Source organism: Portunus trituberculatus, chromosome 47, assembly GCF_017591435.1.
Source record: "Portunus trituberculatus isolate SZX2019 chromosome 47, ASM1759143v1, whole genome shotgun sequence".
Lineage (NCBI taxonomy): Eukaryota > Metazoa > Arthropoda > Malacostraca > Decapoda > Portunidae > Portunus > Portunus trituberculatus.
Window position 1 is genome coordinate 1,459,021 of NC_059301.1, and position 20,094 is coordinate 1,479,114.

General features: G+C 38.8%; 1 protein-coding gene and 1 non-coding gene across 5 annotated transcripts in view; one reads left to right on the forward strand and one right to left on the reverse strand.

Moving 5' to 3' along the window:
- LOC123520853 overlaps nucleotides 1–20,094 on the reverse strand; it is a 364,869-nt gene that overhangs the window by 328,798 nt on the left and 15,977 nt on the right. The gene's annotated exons all lie outside the window — the stretch shown is intronic.
- Trnag-ccc lies at nucleotides 4,315–4,388 on the forward strand. Its single transcript has one exon. It is a non-coding gene; the product is annotated as a tRNA-Gly (tRNA).

The following is a 20,094-nucleotide window of genomic DNA, read 5'->3' on the forward strand; positions in this document are numbered from 1 at the left end:
CTCCTTGTCGTATATTAATCCATCCTTGTCCCTTGTCTGCTTTACCCGCATACTTGGTCTTGTCTCACTTGTACCCCGCTGTTTTTTTATATATAAAATAGAGGAAACGTGTCAGCAAAGCACGGAAGGGAAACATTATGAAAGTGTGTCGTGTGCTGTAACAGGTAGCCAGCCCTCCCCCACCACCTTTCCCCCCCGTCGTTTCTCGCACACACACACACACACACACACAGTACACTTACCACTTCCAACAATCACTTACTTTTTTTTTTCTCTTCATATTTTCAAGTTTCCTTTTGGTTTCTTCTCTAATACAATCCATCACCCGTCACATTTACCGTCTCTCTCTCTCTCTCTCTCTCTCTCTCTCTCTCTCTCTCTCTCTCTCTCTCTCTCTCTCTCTCTCTCTCTCTCTCTCTCTCTCTCTCTCTTAAGGGTATTATCTCATCTTGTGTTACATCTCTTCCTTTTATTTCTTTTCTCTGTTATGTATTTTGTCTACTTGTGTTCATCATTCTTTCTTCTGAATTTTCTGTTATTTTTCGTTTCTTTCCTATATTTTTTTCTTCGTCATATTAGTCTATCCTCTTTTACACTTCTTTGCTTTACCTTTACTCCATCTACCACTTGATTTTTCCCTTCAATATGCAGGTAAGCTCTTCATTGTTTTTCTTCTTCCTACTGTTACTTTTCTTTCCATTTCTTTCATTTTATTTTTTACAATTTTTATTCCTATCTGTCTATTTCTTCTACTATTTCTTTTTTTTCACCTTACTGTATGGAGTCTTATTCATTCCATTCTTCCTTTCTTTTTTCATTTTTGTTCCTTTCCTTTTGATTTTTTCTCATTACTATTTTTCTTTTGGCTGTCTCTCTTACTTTTTCCTATATTCAACTTCCTGTATCATCTCATAACTAATCCATCCTTAGGCACTCAACCTTTTCCTTTCTTCTCTCCACATCCTTTCTTCTCCTCCGCCTGTTCCTTGCTTACATCATTCTCCCATTTCTACCCTTATCAAGCTATTTCTCCTCCTGTTTCCTTTCTTCATCCTTCCATATCCTCTCCTAGTTACTCCATCTACAATATCTTCCACCCACCCACCCTCTTATCTTTCCTAACTTTTCCTTTTTCCTTCCGTCCTCCTCCCTCTGCTCCTGTTCATTCTGTATCTTCCCACTTTGCCCTTCTCTGGCTGTTTCTCATACCCGTTCCTTTCTTCATCCTTCTATATTCTCTATCTACTCCTTCCCTTGCTTCTACAATCTTCCTCTCTCTCTCTTAACTTTTCGGTAGCCTGCCTCCTCCCCTCTCACTCTCCCTTCTCTAGTTCTTCCCTCTCTCCCATCAGCCTCCTTTCGTGATTCAGTGTGCGCTTTAAGGTAAAATTCCTCCTTACTCACGAGCAAGTTAATGAATTTTCTACACGGGAGATTACTCGAATTGAAGACCGACGCCAAATTGGAACACTGGGAAAAGATTGAAACACCTGCGCAGCCACCACCACCACCACCGTCACCGCCACTACCACGACCACCATCACCTGGAAGCACAGAGGGATTACGAGGAATATGTAAAGGTGGAGCATTTAATTGAAAACGATTATGGAGCATCAGAGCATTTTTTATTCCTACTTTCCACCGGATCACTTTTTTTTTCTCTCTCTCTACTACTACTGTCACTGTCTTTGTCATCATTATTATTGTTGTTGTTGTTATTGTTATTATTATTAGTAGTAGTAGTAGTAATAGTAGTAGTAGCAGTAGTAGTAATAGTATCTTTATTATTTTACGTAAGGATATTTTCTGATGTTTCTTGAAGTGTAATGAAGTTAGGTTACATATTATATTATTAACAAATCCTTCTTGTGCAATATGAAATTCTGTTGGGAATCCTCTCTCTCTCTCTCTCTCTCTCTCTCTCTCTCTCTCTCTCTCTCTCTCTCTCTCTCTCTCTCTCTCTCTCTCTCTCTCTCTCTCTCCCTCCCTCCCTCTCTTTCTCTCTCTGAGATTTAACAGTTCAGATGTGAGGAAATACTTGTGAACTCTTATTAGTGTATGTCTTGTCTTGGCTGGCTTCCTTTACATTACCGTGGTATGTAGTATTACGACAGGTGTCGTTCAAGAAGGAAATATTATTCATTTTCTTCATCACAAATAAACTAACCTAACTAACCCAACCTAACAGGATATTATAAATCTTTCTGCGCATTTCAAATCAATGATAACTATGTACATTTTTTTTTTTAATGTGTGTCACTGTTGATAACATTGCTTCAACATCTGCCGCCATGTGAGTGTGTAAGTGGACATGTAGACGTGGATTTATTTGTTTAAAAGCAGTGATTATTTTTGTAGAAGGAATTATTTCAATTTGCCTTAGAATTCAAATTTTCTGCTCCAGCTAAACCTTTGTCAGCAACACTACGTGAACGCAATCAGGAAACAGGAAGGACGTAGGCAAAAAGAAAACTACAGCACAATATTTCAAAGCGGATTAGTGTTCGTGATGATTGTAAAAGTTTATTTCAGTGTAGTTAATATCGTTATTGAGCTTTTTATTTTGCTGCGTGTCTTCTTATATACCTTGTGACACCTGCTTTCTGATATTCGCAGCTGGTGAACACTCCTTTATTATGATGCTGTTAATCTCTGTGCACTGATACCAACGTTTTAGTTAGTTTTTTTTTTTTTTCATCACGGTTCGGTAAGAAAATTAATCTTGTGTAGTAATTTTTATTTTAGTATTGTGTAAGTGAAAGAGACGATCTCTTTTATGTCATATTTTTGTAGTATTGGGATTCCGACTTCCTTTATATTACGGTGGAATATTCATCATTGTGACCAGAACAGAAAATTATTGCTTTTATTAGTGTTGGTGTCAGGGGTAACTAACATGTTTTTGAGTCTGTTAACCCGTCACATGTAGTTTTGAACACACACACACACACACACACACACACACACACACACACACACACACACACACACACACACACACACACACACACACACACACACACACACACACACACACACACACACACACACACACACACACACACACACACACACACACACACACACACACACACACACACACACACACACACACACACACACACACACACACACACACACACACACACACACACACACACACACACACACACACACACATATCTACAACGCCCAATCTCTTCCGGGCACACACGCACACGTACACACGTAGACGGAAAACTTCTGTAGCTGGAAGGAAGGGATGGGAAAAAATGTGTTTGCGCCCGTCACTAGACTTGGCATATGGGGAGCAGGAGCGATGGCGAAGATTGGAACACTGGAGGACGCGGGCAGCTGTGAATACGAAGGCTGGATGGCGGCGAGGTTGAAAATTTGGAAAGCGAATTTTTGGACGTGGGTAAAATTGGTTCTGTGAGTATGTGGCCGAAAATGTGGGGGAAGTATTTTTGTGAGTTTGTGGGGAAACGAAATTTGAGTACTGCCATCGAATCGTGGTTAAATTGAGGAGTATTTTCTTTTCGTTTTTGAGGAAGGTATGTTATTTTGATTGGTTAAGAGTGTGACATGTTGTTGACAGTTCGACAGTGACTAAACGTATGTAAATGGGTATATTTGTATAAAATATTTAGGTTTAATAATAAAAGTAAGGATAGAATGCATTAAAACTTGATAGTGCTTGATCTAGAAAAAAAAAAAAATATATATATATATATATATATATATATATATATATAGAGAGAGAGAGAGAGAGAGAGAGAGAGAGAGAGAGAGAGAGAGAGAGAGAGAGAGAGAGAGAGATGAAGAATCTGGCTCTTCAAAAGTAAGTGACCGGAACAGACTCATCAATCAGGCTTTTAATACAGTGAATTGGGAGCTTTTAAGGGGAATAGGTAATTCCACAAATTGTTAAGAGGATAATATGTTTTATATAACGAGTAAACATATTGATTTATTGCAATATTACTATAGTTTTTTTTTAGATAGTGACATTAAATTAAGATATCGACATAGACTTAGCAAAAACAGATGGTAATATAGTAGTGATTATATATTAACACACACACACACACACACACACACACACACACACACACACACGCGCGCGGGATGCACATGACAACAGGTGCATGACAACACAAATTTACATATTCATACTCATTTCAATAACAGCCTTACGTTGTGCACTTGCCATTTCGACAATACGGACATGAATACACGCTCACGCACAAGTCATAATCTAGATATGCATGCTTGCCAAACACACACACACACACACACACACACACACACACACACCCGGTAGCTCAGTGGTTAGAGCGCTGGCTTCCCAAGCAAGAGGACCGGGGTTTGATTCCCTGGCCGGGTGGAGATATTTGGGTGTGTCTCCTTTCACGTGTAGCCCCTGTTCACCTAGCAGTGAGTAGGTACGGGATGTAAATCGAGGAGTTGTGACCTTGTTGTCCCGGTGTGTGGTGTGTGCCTGGTCTCAGGCCTATCCGAAGATCGGAAATAATGAGCTCTGAGCTCGTTCCGTAGGGTAACGTCTGGCTGTCTCGTCAGAGACTGCAGCAAATCAAACAGTGAAACACACACACACACACAGTAATTATAGCCGTCAATAAGATAATAACTGACAAAGAAAAGAAGGACACAAGATGACAAAATAAATGGAAATTGTAAGAGGAAGAGGAAGAGGAAGGAATATATGAGGAGGAGGAAGAGGAGCAGGAGGAGGAGTAGGGAGTAGTAGTAGTAGTAGTAGGAACAGGAGCAGGAGTAGTAGTAGTAGTAGGAGGAGGAGGAGGAGGAGGAGGAGGAGGAGAGTAGTAGGAGGAGGAGGTGGAGGAGGAGGAGGAGGAAGAGGAATAAGAGAAGGAGGAGAAGAGGAGGAGCAAGAGGGGTAGGAATAGTAAGAATAAGAAGATAAAGAGGAAGAAGACGAGGAGGAGGAAGAGGAGACAGGCATGTGATACTCGAATTGTGACGATGAAATGTCTCTTCACTTCACCTGGAGGAGGAGGACGAGGAGGAGGAGGAGGAGGAGGAGGAGGAGGAGGAGGAAAAGAAGAATTGACGGTAGTGAGGATGGATAGTGTGTGATGGATGAGACTTCACTCGTCACTGTCTCCGCCTCTCTCTCTCTCTCTCTCTCTCTCTCTCTCTCTCTCTCTCTCTCTCTCTCTCTCTCTCTCTCTCTCTCGTTTTTCTCTCCTTTGCCACGGAAATGAACGACAGAGAAGAGAGAGAGAGAGAGAGAGAGAGAGAGAGAGAGAGAGAGACAGACAGACAGACAGACAGACAGTGAAAGAGAGAGTGAGTTTGTGTGTGTGTAACCTTAACATTTTTTTTCTCCTCCATATTGACTTAAGTTTTTTTTTCTCTCTCCTTTCCCCGTTGCTCTTCTCTTCAAAATTTCCCTTTCCTTATTTTTTCTTTAATTTGCGATATTCTGCTGACATACTCATGACTTTATTGTATTGATATTTATAACGATTTTCTGTTTTTAATCTGCTCAGTGATAAATATAAAGCTGTTTTGTGGAAACGTGTTTATTTGATTGCGCTCGGTAACGTGTTCAGAGAGAGAGAGAGAGAGAGAGAGAGAGAGAGAGAGAGGGAGGGAGGGAGGGAAAACTGCTGTGTTAACCTAGGAATTTCTCTCTCTCTCTCTCTCTCTCTCTCTCTCTCTCTCTCTCTCTCTCTCTCTCTCTAGTGGTCGTAGTGGGTAGTGCTTGTGGAAGAGGAGGAGGAGGAAGAAGAAGAGGATCAGGAGAATACGAAAGAAATGGTTGAGGAGGCAAAGCAGGAATAAGAAAAGGAGGAGCAGAAGTCGGAAATATAGGAGAGGAGAAAGAGCAGAAGAGGAGGAGGAGGAGGAAGAGGAGGAGGTAATGGAAGAAAGGAAAGACAGGAAAGGACTATGAAGAAGAAAATAAAAATGTAAAAAGAAAAGAATACAAGAAATGCAAGAAACAAATGAAAGATAGAGTAAATCGTAAGGAAAGGAATAATAAAAAAAAAAAAGATTATTATAGAAAACTAAGCAAAGAGAATACGAGAGAGTAGAGTAGTCCAGTGTGTGTGTGTGTGTGTTTGTGTGAGTGTGTAAAAATAATAATAATAATAATAATAATAATAATAATAATAATAATAATAATAATAATAATAATAATAATAATAATAATAATAATAATATACTGTTTATTAGGAATTGCAGTACATACATGCCGAAACCATACATATGGGGACTGGGAAGGCTTAAGTCTAGTGTATTAGTTTAGTAGTGTATGGCTCACATCATGGTGGGGATCGCACTGTGCTGGTAACGATCGGTGAGACAGTGAGTGTTTGTGATCGTACTGAAACCTTTATCTTATGCTTTTATCCGAGTTACTCCTTCTTCATGCCCATATATTGTTTTACACCTCTCTTTCCTCGTGTTTGCTCTTTTTATTCCTTTGATATCTTCTTGCTAAGTGTCTTTTTATCGTCACCATGCCAGTTTCCTCAAGAAATATGTCTTTTTTTAATATTCTCTCTCTCTCTCTCTCTCTCTCTCTCTCTCTCTCTCTCTCTCTCTCTCTCTCTCTCTCTCTCTCTCTCTCTCTCTCTCATTGACATACCTTCTTACTTTTCTTAATCTCTGTGTCCCTCCATTTATCTAACTCTATATGCTTGTTCATGTGTCTCCGTTTATGTATCTCTCTTTCTATCTCTATGTATCTATTTAATCTATCTGTCTACCTATGTATCACTATCTACACATTAATCTATGCTTATGAAGAGATTATATATGTGTGTGTGTGTGTGTGTGTGTGTGTGTGTGTGTGTGTGTGTGTGTGTGTGTGTGTGTGTGTGTGTGTGTGTGTGTGTGTGAGAGAGAGAGAGAGAGAGAGAGAGAGAGAGAGAGAGAGAGAGAGAGAGAGAGAGAGAGAGAGGGGCAGCCAGTCACTATAATATAACACTTTATGAAGGTATACAAGCATAATACAATAAAACAGCACCTAAATAACCTTAACGAGTAAACTTTTCCCCTGCTCCCACTCACGGTAGTTTATCTATTGGCGAGCCCCGCCCATTGGTCCCCTGAGGCGCGTGATGGGAGGTCGTGGGCGTGGGCTGCCTATGACATACGGGATAAAAAGTAGGTTGGAAGATGAGGAAAGGGGTGTTTAGTATTGCAGTGCGAGTGTAATGGAAAGGAAATAGTCTAATGGTTTTTATCTGTATTTGTTTTTCCTTTTGTTTAAATTACGGAATAATTTAATTATTTATACATTTGTACGTAACTAATTTGGTGCTTGCAAGATAAAGTGTTACCATATTACTAAGTCTCTATGAAGGAACAGCTTTCTATGCAAATGTATTAAATTTTGTACCTGAGCCTTGAAAACAAAATTGTATATCTTGAAATAAAATATAATACATTATATAAACAGTAAATAAGTTCTTGTACTATTAACCTACAGTGGTAAAGAGAATATCATTTTTTTTCATTTAAACTAATAAAATCTGCATCAGTGACTCGAGTACTCACGCAAAGAAATAATGCTTTGATGAAACGTCTCAGTAACTCGTTTCCGGGAAATATATAAATGAAATTCTGTCTTCTATTTAATGATTCTAAGAATATGAAATACTTGCTTAGAGCCTTGAAACCATCTCTATTCCGAGACCAGTAAGAGAAATCAAGACATGATATATATATATATATATATATATATATATATATATATATATATATATATATAGAGAGAGAGAGAGAGAGAGAGAGAGAGAGAGAGAGAGAGAGAGAGAGAGAGAGAGAGAGAGAGAGAGAGAGAGAGAGAGAGAGAGAGAGAGAGAGAGAGAGAGAGAGAGAGTGAGGGAGAGAGAGAGATGAAGATGAGGAGAGAGTAATAGAACATGAAGTAGATTTCAAAATACATTTAGAAATATGAGAAGAAAACGGAAAGCTCAAGCAGAATCAAAATGAGTTACAAGGAGATCGGAGAGTGACGAAGAAAGAAAGTGGTAAGAAGAACACACACACACACACCCACACACACACACACACACACACACACACACACACACACACACACACACACACACACACACAGAGAGAGAGAGAGAGAGAGAGAGAGAGAGAGACCCGCGACGCGATTAAGATTTCGGAAATAACAAGATAACAATAGATAAGGCCCCATAACATCGACAACAAGACTGGTAATTCACGTTCACTCTCCGGAGGAATACACAAAACGTAACTGTGTCGACAGCCGACCTTGTAACACTAAACGGCAAACTCCATCCAGTGCACAAAGAAAAAAGAAAACACGTGGTGGTATATTCGGAAAAGGCTTGGTGGAGCAATAAACACGTACAGGAAATCCAATCACGAAGCCTTTACCGTGTAGAAAATGGGAAAAATGTTAACTGAAAAAATATTGCATTTCAAGTCAATTTAAGAGATAAACACACACACACACACACAGAGAGAGAGAGAGAGAGAGAGAGAGAGAGAGAGAGAGAGAGAGAGAGAGACGATGAGAAGGAAGGAAAAGGAGCCCAACAATTCCATTTCGAGGTGGAATAATTGAAATCAGGAATCAACGTTTGGTGTCATCGGCGTCAAAACATCAACACACACTCCCTCCCTCCCTTTGTCCCTTCCTCTCCTCCCTCCTCTCACGAAAAGAGATAGATAGATAGATCAATCAACAGTAGAAAGGAGAGAGAGAGAGAGAGAGAGAGAGAGAGATAGTCAGACTGAGTGAGTAGGTATACCTGAAAAAAATACTCTTACAAAAAGTTTTGACCTACAATTTAACTGTGTCACCTAGCTTTACACACACACACACACACACACACACACACACACACACACACACACACACACACACAATGGTAAAGGGGTTGAGTCTGTGTTGGCAGGCATAGTTGGTATGGGTTCGAACCTCACTGGGGGCTGGTCACCCATGAGATTTTTCCTCTGACAGGCTGGGCAGTAATTGTCTCCTCTGACCTGGAGGATGGGGGTCTGTGGTGTATGAAGTCAGTTTTACTCGAAGGTCGGTAATAATGAGTTCTGAGCTCGCACTGAGATGGTAATAGTTGGTGGTTGCTGGTTCGCTCGTGCTCAGGTCTTGGTGAAAACTACTACTACTGTTTTATGTGGAACAGGTACCACAGTATCACCACAGCCACCACCACCAGTACTACCGTCATCTGCATTAATTTCTTCTGTGCTAAGAGAAGCCATTTAGAGGGAATTCGATGAGTGAAAATGTTACGAATGATGAGAAAAATAAGAATCTGCGAATGACGTAGAGGAGGAGGAGGAGGAGGAGGAGGAGGAGGTTAAACTGAGTATCAAGAGAAACACAAGCTGAGTTGGAGAGAGATTACATGAGTCTTGTTTTCGAGATTGGAGTAAGCAACATCCTCTCTCTCTCTCTCTCTCTCTCTCTCTCTCTCTCTCTCTCTCTCTCTCTCTCTCTCTCTCTCTCTCTCTTCATGCGGAAACTCGAGTCTGTGAAGTGTGTGCTCGAGGATGGAAGAACTGGAGATAACACGACTAAGAGACATAGTCATTACCTACGTCTCTCTGCTTTCCCCTCCTCCTCATGTTCCTTCGCTTCCCCACCCTCCCCTGGCTCTCTCCTTCTCGGCTTTTCATCTCCGTCGTAGACAAACACTGGCGACAGAGTGAGTAACCTGAGAAACCACCGAGTGTCCGCTATTTTCGACCAAACTCACTCACTCACTCACTCTCCTCCTCCTCTTGGTCCTCCTCCTGCTCTTAATTCCTCTGTAATTGGACGTCACATCCCGACTCTGACCCGCCGCATAAATTGACCCACGTAAGGACGCGATCAGTGGGAGTAACAGACGCAAATAAGGCGCCGGTCAAGGGGAATTTGTAGTGCACTGAAGTATTGTTGTAGCGGTAACTCGCCAGCCAACCAGCCAACCAGCCAACCAGCCAGCCAACCAGTTTTCCAGACAGTTTCTCCAGCTCCTCACCGCCTTTCTTCACTTCTCCGTTTTGCCGTACTCCTATTGTTTTTTTCTTCTTCGTTTTCTTCAGATTCCTGCTAGTTTTAATTCTCAACTCTCACCGTCATTTTTTTTCCTCGTCATCATAAGTTTCATTATATTTTTTCGTCTTCCTCATTTGCCTTTTTCTCATTGCATTTTTCTCTCTTCGTCATTTACTTTTTATCAACGCTTTTCTCTTACTTCTATACTCCTATTTTCGCTTAGCTTTATTTTCCTTTTCATTAACCCTTCTTTATTTTCCCTCGTCATCATTTTCTTGTTCTGTTTCTGTTTATTTCACCATTTCCTCCCACCTCATCCTTGTTAAGTTTGGTATCTTTGTTCATTCTCCTAATTGTATATTTTCTTTTAGCGTTGTTATTCGCTCTTCCAGCTCTACTACGTTTTCCTCTTTCATTTCGTTTTGTCTCCTTCTTTCCATTCTTATCCTTTCCCTTGTTCGTTTTCTTGGGATTGTTATCTTTGTTTTTTTTATCTCATCTCTTCATTTTCCATTTGTCATCTCTCCTGTACTTGTTTCTTGTCTTTGCTAATCTGCCGAAGTCTTCTTTCTGTTTCTCTTGTCCTTCTGCGTTTTGTCTGGTCCTTATTTTTCTTCTTTATATATATATATTTTCCTTCTCGTCCTCTTTCTAATAATTTCTCGACCTCACAGTTTTGCTTCCTGTCATTCTTTTTCCCTTTGTTCGTTTTTCGTGAAGTCTTTCTCGTATTAGTCTTCTTCCTCTGCCTGGACCACGTTTTCCTCGTATTAATTACCTTCTTTTTATTGTCCTCATCCCAGCAATCATCATCTTTGTTATGTATCATAATAACCATCTTTTTCCTCTTTTACTTCTCCGTTTCTTCATCGATATCTTCATTCACATCCTCGGCCTCATCGTCGTCGTGGTTCTTCTCCTCCTCCTCCTCTTCCTCCTCCTCCTTATCCTTCCTCCTCCTCCTCCTCCTCCTCCTCCTCTTCCCCCTTCCGCATGGCCTCTCCCGGAGCAGGATGAAAGGGAAACACAAACGCTCCTGCAGTGTGGCTGTGGGAAGGTCGCTTCTCTTGGCTGTTTCCCGTTCTTTTCTCCTTCTCTCTCCTCACTTCTCATTTTCTCCTGTCCTTTCACATTTTCACTTCCCTGTAGTGTTTTTTTTTTATTCCTAACATTTTTTTTTTATATTTCCTCTCCTTCATAGTAGTATATCAGACTATTTCTTTTTCTTTTTCTTTTGTTTCTTATTTTTTTTTTTCAGTATTCACTTCCACACGTTTTTATTTCATTTTTAACACTATATTTTTCTGTCTGTGTATTTGTTTTTCCTTCTGTTTTTCTTCCTGTCTGTGTGTAGTTATGTCTATTTGCTTCTATCTGTGGTTGTCTGTTTCCGTCACTTTCTATTATATTAGTCTGTGTCTGTCTCTCTGTCTGTCTGATTTTATTCATTTTTTTCTACCTTTGTGTGTCTTTCTGGCTGCTTGTCTGCTGGTATACGGGCTTGCGTCTGTGTATGATTCTCTCTCTCTCTCTCTCTCTCTCTCTCTGTGTGTGTGTGTGTGTGTATACGTGTGTGTGTGTGTGTGTGTGTGTGTGTGTGTGTGTGTGTGTGTAGGAGTACGAGTTACCATTCCCTTCCACGCAAGCAAGCAAGTAGGTAAGCAGGCAAGCAAGCAGGCAGAAATACAACTCCGGTGCTTGTTAATCTCAGTGATAGAGCGTGCTGGCGCAGGATGAAAAACACTCACTACCGCCTCCACCACCGTCACTGCTCTATCATAAGCGTCACGCCTCTTCATAAACACAATAAGTACCTTCCTACTCTGCCATTAGAGCACGTCCTTCTTCCTCACTCTTCACCTACGTCTTCTCCTGCGCCTCCACCTGGGCCTCCATTCTCCATTAACACTATACACTTAACGCCTTCTATAGTGCCACTGCCTTTACTTTTGCTCATCTCCTGCCATAAACGTCAGTTAGCTACCACACACACACACACACACACACACTCTCTCTCTCTCTCTCTCTCTCTCTCTCTCTCTCTCTCTCTCTCTCTCTCTCTCTCTCTCTCGTGGAAAACCGTAATGCATTACTAAGAAACTTAAAAATTGACACAAAATACTTTGAGTTGCGGGAATATTACAAAACTGCTAAATCATAATGTAAAAACACCTATTGATAAATCTAAGGTGGAATATTACCAAGATCGTGTAAAAGGTTATAAAGGAAATACCTCTGCAACTTGGAAAGTCATTGGGAAAATAATTCCTTCTCAGACTAACAAACATAACATTCACAATTTTGTTAGCATAAAGGATAAAAGTGAAGAGTTTAACACATTTTTTTCTAGCGTTGGAGAATCAACTTTTGCACGCACACAGGAAGAAATGAGAAATGAAGAAATTACTGTTAACCGTCCTTACGTAAATACCACTAAAGTGAATTCTACTTTTAGATCTGAGCCTGTGGACTCTGACACACTTATCTTGATCATTAAAGACCTAGTGCAACCAATTCCATCGGCTCTGACGGTATTGCGTTGCGGTTTCTCAGAGATGCCCTCTGTGTCATAGCTTTCCTCACCTGTATCGTCAACACATCCTTGGTGACTGGCGTGTTCCCGAGGCATGGAAACTTGCACTAGTTGTCCCTCTGTATAAAAATGGTGATCCTGATATTGTTAGTAACTACAGACCTGTATCTATATTACCAATTGTGTCTAAGATACTAGAGAAAATTGTGGCTAGTTAATTGTTCAAGTATTTAGAATCCAACAATCTAATTTCCAATACTCAGCATGGTTTTCGGCCAAGGCTGTCAACGGAAACCGCTCTAATCACTATAACTGATAAGATATACGATAATATGGATAACAAGAAAATTTTGATGTTAACCTTATGTGACCTCTCAAAAGCGTTTGATTCTGTGAACTATAAAACCCTTCTATATAAATGTTCTCTATTAAACATTGATGAGTTTTGGTTTAATGATTACTTGAATAATAGAAGTATGTCAGTTCGCCAAGATGATCACACATCTAAGAAGAAAGTTATTGAGTACGGGGTTCCGCAAGGTTCAATTCTTGGTCCGTTACTGTTTAATATATATGTTAATGATTTACAATATGCTGACTATACGCAGTTCCTACATTCAGCAACAGTTCATAATATTGATCAGCTCATGCAGGACACCGAAGACACTCTAGTACAATATAGGAGATTCTTTCTCAACAATGGTTAATGTTTAATTCTTCCAAGACACAGTGTATTCTTATAGGTAATCACCAGCATTTGTTTCACCTTCTCCCAAACATGACTGTGAATTTTAATGGTACAGTAATATGTCCAAGTAAGCATGTGAAAAACTTGGGAGTTTACTTTGATCAGTACATGCTTTTTAACGTCCATATTGATGAACTGAACAAGAAAGTTATGGGAATCTTAATGTATATAAGTAGGATTAGTGGTAATTTAGATAAGAATAGCAGGATAATGGTTATACAAGCAATTGTTTTGAATTTAATTAACTATTGTATCAAAATATGGGGGACTACTAATGATACATTAATTGTTAGGGTGCAAAAGTTGCAGAATTTTGCAGTGAGTTGCCATTGGTAGTGTTAGAAAGTATGATCATGTATCTCTATTTTTTTAAAGAACTCGAATGGTTACAAGTAAAAAAGAGACACGTTTTTGAAGTAGGTACAACAATATTTAAGATCTTAAGAGCATTTTATCCAGACTGGTTTCATACACTAAGAAGCAGACAAGCTATCACCAGTAGCGTCACAAGGCAGAGGAACAACCTGCATGTGCCACGCACCAACACACGTTCTGGTGATAAGCGCACTGACGTAATGGGAGCCAGACTGTGGAATGCTCTCCTGCCTTCCCTCACGCAGGAAACAACAATAACTTCTTTTAAGGCTAGACTTAAAGAATTTCTTTTAAGCGAAGATGTACTTAGGTTGGTTTGTATTATTTTAATGTCTTTGTCTTAAGTATATATATATATATATATATATATATATATATATATATATATATATATATATATATATATATATATATATATATATATATATATATATATATATATATATATATATATATATATATATATATATATATATATATATATATATATATATATATATATATACTTGGTATTCTGTGCTGCATTTATGTTCATATTGTTAATTTGATTTTTTTTCTTTTATTTTAGACGTGTGTTTCTTAATTTACTATGTCACATATCATATTACTGATATTTATTTATATTTTTGTCTTTTACTTGTAATATGTGTAAGAACCACTCTAGTGGATAATGAACAATCTGAATCTGAATCTGAATCTCTCTCAGTCTCTCTTTGTAAACTGAGATAGATTCACAGGAAGAAATTACAAGGCTGAAGACATAACAGAAAAGAAAAGACAAGGATGAAAACAAAAAGAAGACCTCTACCAGGAAAGAAAAAAGAACACAAAAAAGAAAGAACCAAAAGTAAAAACAAGGGAAAAGAAGGAAAAGTGACGGGAAAGAACATGAAAAAAAATTTAATCATACCGAAATGGGTGAGGTAAAAATAATCATAAAAAGATTAAGGTCGGGGAAATGAGAAAAGTGTTTGAAAAAAGAGATAAATCATAAAAAAGAACAACGAAAAAATAAAAAGAAGTAAAAAGGAATGATAATAGAAAAAGAGAAGGAGAAAAAAGGAAAAATAAAAGGAAAGATTCAGAGGTGGACCTAAAATAGAAAAAAATAAAATTGAAAAATAGAAAATAAGACGAAGAAAATAAAGAAGAGAACTACAGCAAGAATACCAGCAAACCAGAAAACTCGAAGAAAAATTACAGTAGAGGTAAAGGACTAGGAGAAAGAGTAGCAAAAGGAGGAGGAGGACGGGGAGGACGAGGACGAGGAAGAGGATGTTTTCTTCACGTCATTAGCGAGAATAGAGTTCCATTTTCCTGTGTGAGGCGCGAGGGAACATATAGCAACAAGACTACTCGCCGGGAGGGAACAAAAAGACTGAAAATGGGACACTAGAATGATATTTCCTTTCTGTTTTTTTTTTATTTAATTGCCCTTTTTAATAGCATACAATAGTTCTTAAAGCTGTCTGTGTGTGTGTGTGTGTGTGTGTGTGTGTGTGTGTGTGTGTGTGTGTGTGTGTGTGTGTGTGTGTGTGTGTGTGTGTGTGTGTGTGTGTGTGTGTGTGTGTGTGTGTGTGTGTGTGTGTGTGTGTGTGTGTGTGTGTGTGTGTGTGTGTGTGTGGTACAAAAGGATGATAACAGAGGGAGGAAGATAGTGAGAATAGTTAAAATAAAAAAGATGTCATGAAAATAAGAAGGAAGAACAATTATAGAACAAATGTGGTTTTAGAGAAGTACGAAAAGAAAAATTGAAAAGAAAAGGACAAGGAAAAGAGGAAGAAGAAAAAGATGATGATGGGGGATTTGGCGATAGAACAGAATAAGATGATGAGGACAAGAAAAGAAGAACCAGAAGAGGATTGTGAGAAGAGGAAAAGGAAGAAAAGGAAAACATTAAAAATTTAGTAAAAAAAAAAGAAAAGATAAAAGATTTTGTGACGAAAAATAAAGATAAAAAAACAAAATAGATAAAAAAAAAAAAAAGGTCATGGATGGAGGCAAAAAGGAAAGAAATAGACAAAAAATAAATTAACAAACGTGATTAGAAAAGAAAGAAATAAGAGAAAAGGACAAAAAAAAATGACGATAGGATAAGTTCTTAGATGGAAAAAAAAATGACTTGTAACGATAATGATAATGAATACCAAGAAATAAAACATGCCAACTTAGGAGAAAGAAAAGCAAATAGTACGAAGACGACAACGATGATAATAATACTTTGATGAAGACGATGGAGGAAAGAAGGAGGGAAGGAGCGAAGGAAGGAAGGAAGGAGGGAAGGAAGGAAGGAAGAAAAGGAAAGGAGAAGCAGTGGTGATGATTAATAGCCGTACGTATTCTAAGAGGGTGATTAATTAAGCATTCACCCGCGTCTCGTTGCATGACAAGCGCTGCAGGTTGTTACTCGCGTCCTTGTCACGGAAACTGAAACGCAGAGTCATTATCTTCATTATCATCATTACTATCATCACTCTCGTCATCAGTGGTTTGAAATTCACTACCTCATATTCTACCCTCTGTCGTCTGCAGTCTATTCCAGGTTACCCCAGCTGAGAAGTATTATCTTATCCATTTAGGTTCCTTTTTCTTCCTTGGCGTCTTTTATCATCTCAGGGGTTTTCGTTAACTCAGCAACACCTAAATGCTTCACTTGCTTAATGACTGCGAGCTGGCTTTCTCTCTCTCTCTCTCTCTCTCTCTCTCTCTCTCTCTCTCTCTCTCTCTCTCTCTCTCTCTCTCTCTCTCTCTCTCTCTCTCTCTCTCTCTCTGCTTTGTTTCTTTTATTATTTTATCTCATTGTATCTATCTATTATCTCTTTCTCTTCCCTTACTTAATGACTAATCTCCATATCTTCTTTTCTTCTCCGCTTATCTTAGTTCAATATTTAATATCACACAAAGTTCGTCATTGTATCTGTGTCTTATCTCTCACCTCATACAAACTTAATGAATCGAACTCATATCTTCTCTTCTTCTCCAGGTGTCTTTGTTCAATTCCTAGACCTTTCTCCTTACTCAGTTGTCACTCTTCTTTTTTACTGCTCCGACATTGTATTTAAACCTTAAGTCTACTCTCAGTGTCACCTTAACCCTCCGTCACCTTTCGTCTCTCTATTCCAAGCATGCACACTTGCTGCCTCTTCAAGGTTGTGTGTAAGCGCGGTCTAAGCTTATTAGTTTAGTTCCCGCCCCTGAGTCAGCGCACGCAGCCAGGCTTTACTTTGTTACCTGTCCCTCTAAGTCTTCCTCATTCGTAACCTTTGGGTGGCCTTGGTTTTCATTGTTACATGGTCTTTTTCCTTGACCTTGCCTCACCTCAGTGTTGTGCTTTTCCATTCTCCCGTTTTGGTTTTCATTTGTCGTCTTAAATGTCTTGTTATTAATACTTCTTTTTCATTTGTTGTTTTACTTTTTCTCCCTCTTCTCTTTTTCTTATTTTTTTAATCTATATCTTCCATATTTTTTCCTTTTTTCTTCTTTTTCTTTGTATTCGTTTTCTTTTTTTTTCTTCTTTTCTTTTCTTCTTCTTCTTCTTCTTCTTCTTCTTCTTCTTCTTCTTCTTCTTCTTCTTCTTCTTCTTCTTCTTCTTCTTCTTCTTCTTCTTCTTCTTCTTCTTCTTCTTCTTCTTCTTCTTCTTCTTCTTCTTCTTCTTCTTCTTCTTAATACTTGCCCTAGTTCATGCCTTTGTTTTTTGTTCTCCTCCTCCTCCTCCTCCTCCTCCTCCTCCTCCTCCTACTCCTCTTCCTCCTCCACTATCTTCTCACTCTTCCTTAACCTTCTTAAGCTTACCTCAAACTCCTCCATTAGTCTTCTCGAGGCTCCATTGTCTCCCCAAAGTTTCCTCTAGTCCCCTACTCTATTCTCCCCTCTAAACTACTTTTCTTTACCCTTCTTCTCACCTTCTAAGATCTCCCTCGGGTGTTCTCCGCTTTCTGTCTCTACGGCGCTGTGCTGGGCTGGGCTGAATTGCTGACGCTATTCTCGCAGGAGTAGCTTTCGATTAGTTTGTAATTAAGGTGGGAGTAAGCTCGCCTAATAGTGTCTCTGGTCTCGCCACGCTGGATTATGTTTCGCCGGGTCAACTGAGCTGGAGGGCAAGTGCTGCGTGAGGCAAGAAGGGATTGGAGAGGAAAGGAGTGATTAAAGTTCTTTGTGAGGCGAGGAACAGCCACTGGGAGGGTATCTCAAGGAGGGCTGGAGAGGGAAACGTGTGCTCTACTAGTCCTTTGAATGTTAATGAGAATATGACACTTGTTATTTCAGTTGAATACCCCTAAACAATTGTAGTCAGCCTAAAGGGGAAAAAAAAATGTAATTACTGAACAATTATTCTCGAAAAAAAATAAAGAGAATCTAACTTCTGCCGCGAAAATATTGAAGATATTCGATTATTCCTCTTATTTTCGATGTTGTCTTTAATATTCTGTACCCCCATGAGACTATTTGTTTGAGCTTGAGGGCAGCCATAGTAGTGAAAGACTCTACTATCATTGGCGTAAACTTGTAAAGGATGTATAAGTGAAGGGAAACAGGATAGAAGTTTCACATGGAATGAATTTATTAAAAGTAAAATTAAAATAGACTGTTGGTGTAAAGGGATGAAGGCCGCTTAGGTGCGTGTTCTTGAACCTTCTGGAGTTAATGGAGGCGCTTCAGTGTGTCTGTGAGGAAGGGAAAGGATACGAATAGTGTTATTTTTCGGCGTTACTCTAAAAGAGAAAGGGTTAATGGAGTTTGAATTGAATGTAAACAAGAAAGGTTTTTAGTTTGCTTATCTCTACGTTTTGGAATTCTAAAAGTAACGGAGGTGTTTAGTGTTCTTTAGGGAGAGGTGAATCCAACTATTAGCAACATTACTATATTTCTGCCATCATCATTATTATCATCATTATATAAGATGGTCAGTGTTCAGGTCAGTCCGCGATACCGACAGTTATTTTTCTCCCAACTTTTATTTATTTATTTTTTAGTTTATTAATTTATCACTTCACATTCTGCTCTCGCGAAATCCGACTAGACAACATCACACCAACAATTAAACAAATAAATATCCTGCATGCTACACAACTCACTCATTTTTATTATTTTTTTATAGTTTATTTGTCTCGGGTGTTAATGAATTGTGTCTCGATTTTTTTCCAAAATTGGATAAACAGAGAATGTACATAAACTGCAACAGGTTGTGTGTACAGTATGTAATGTGATATTTCCCTCGTTTTCTCTCTTTCATGTCATTTCAATCGTTTTCCTTTACAACAACTTTTCCCAGTTTTTTTTTTTTTTTATTTTCCTTTCAGCACATTTTATTCATTCATACAAAGTAATTGATGTATAAAGTGCAAATGAATTAAGCAAGGACGAAGGTGCTATATTTTTAGGAAGCATTTGTATTTCTTCCCCGTCTTAGTTCCTCCCTTTCCACGCAACATTTCCTTTTACTTTCTTTCTCAACATTCATCACGGTGTACAATGAGTTTCACGTATTTCGAAATATACATTTTAATTCTTTTCCTTCATATTCAGCTTTTCTCTGTTTTCCCTCATTTATTTCTTAGATTTTTAAATATCGTTTTCATTTATTTTTTGCTCGTGTTCAGACACCTTTCTTTCCAAATATCCGCTGTTGATCGCTTTCGTCATACTTTGCTTCTCTTTTTACAACGTATTTTATCCCCTTTAATATTTTTTCCAGTCTTATTGATCTCCCTCAATTTTTATTCCGCGCTCTTCTAGACGCTTTCCATTGATTTTTTTTTCCAAACATTGTATTCCTCTTCATTGATCCCTTTAATCACTCGTTCGCTTCTCTAGTAATGAATGGAGGAAATGGAGGAATAAAACGCGGCATTTCACCTTCGATTCAGTTCAATTAGTCACATCTCATATCCTCGACAATTTTCACCGTTTAATTGGTTCGTATGACTTTTTTTTCCTCCCTCCTTTTACTTCAATCTATTTTTTATAATTTCTTTTCATTCTTCAGTCGTTGTCGCTCACTTTTTTATGGCAATGGTTTCCTGCCGTCCTATAATCGATCCCAGCTTAATTATTTTCCCCACCGTCCGTAATTTAACGTCCTAATTTCCACTTCTTCTCATTTAAGAACTGGAAAATGACCCACCTGGGAATGAGAGAGAGAGAGAGAGAGAGAGAGAGAGAGAGAGAGAGAGAGAGAGAGAGAGTGTGTGATGGAGGAAAGGAAGGAGTATGCGAACAAAAAACATCAACTCAATGAATGAAGCACACACACACACACACACACACACACACACACACACACACACACACACACCTGTCAGTAAGGAAATGGGGTGTTACGGTTGTCCCAGGTTACACCACTCAGTCTGTCCAGTGTCCACCTGTCTGTTGTACCTTCACCTTTTCATTCTC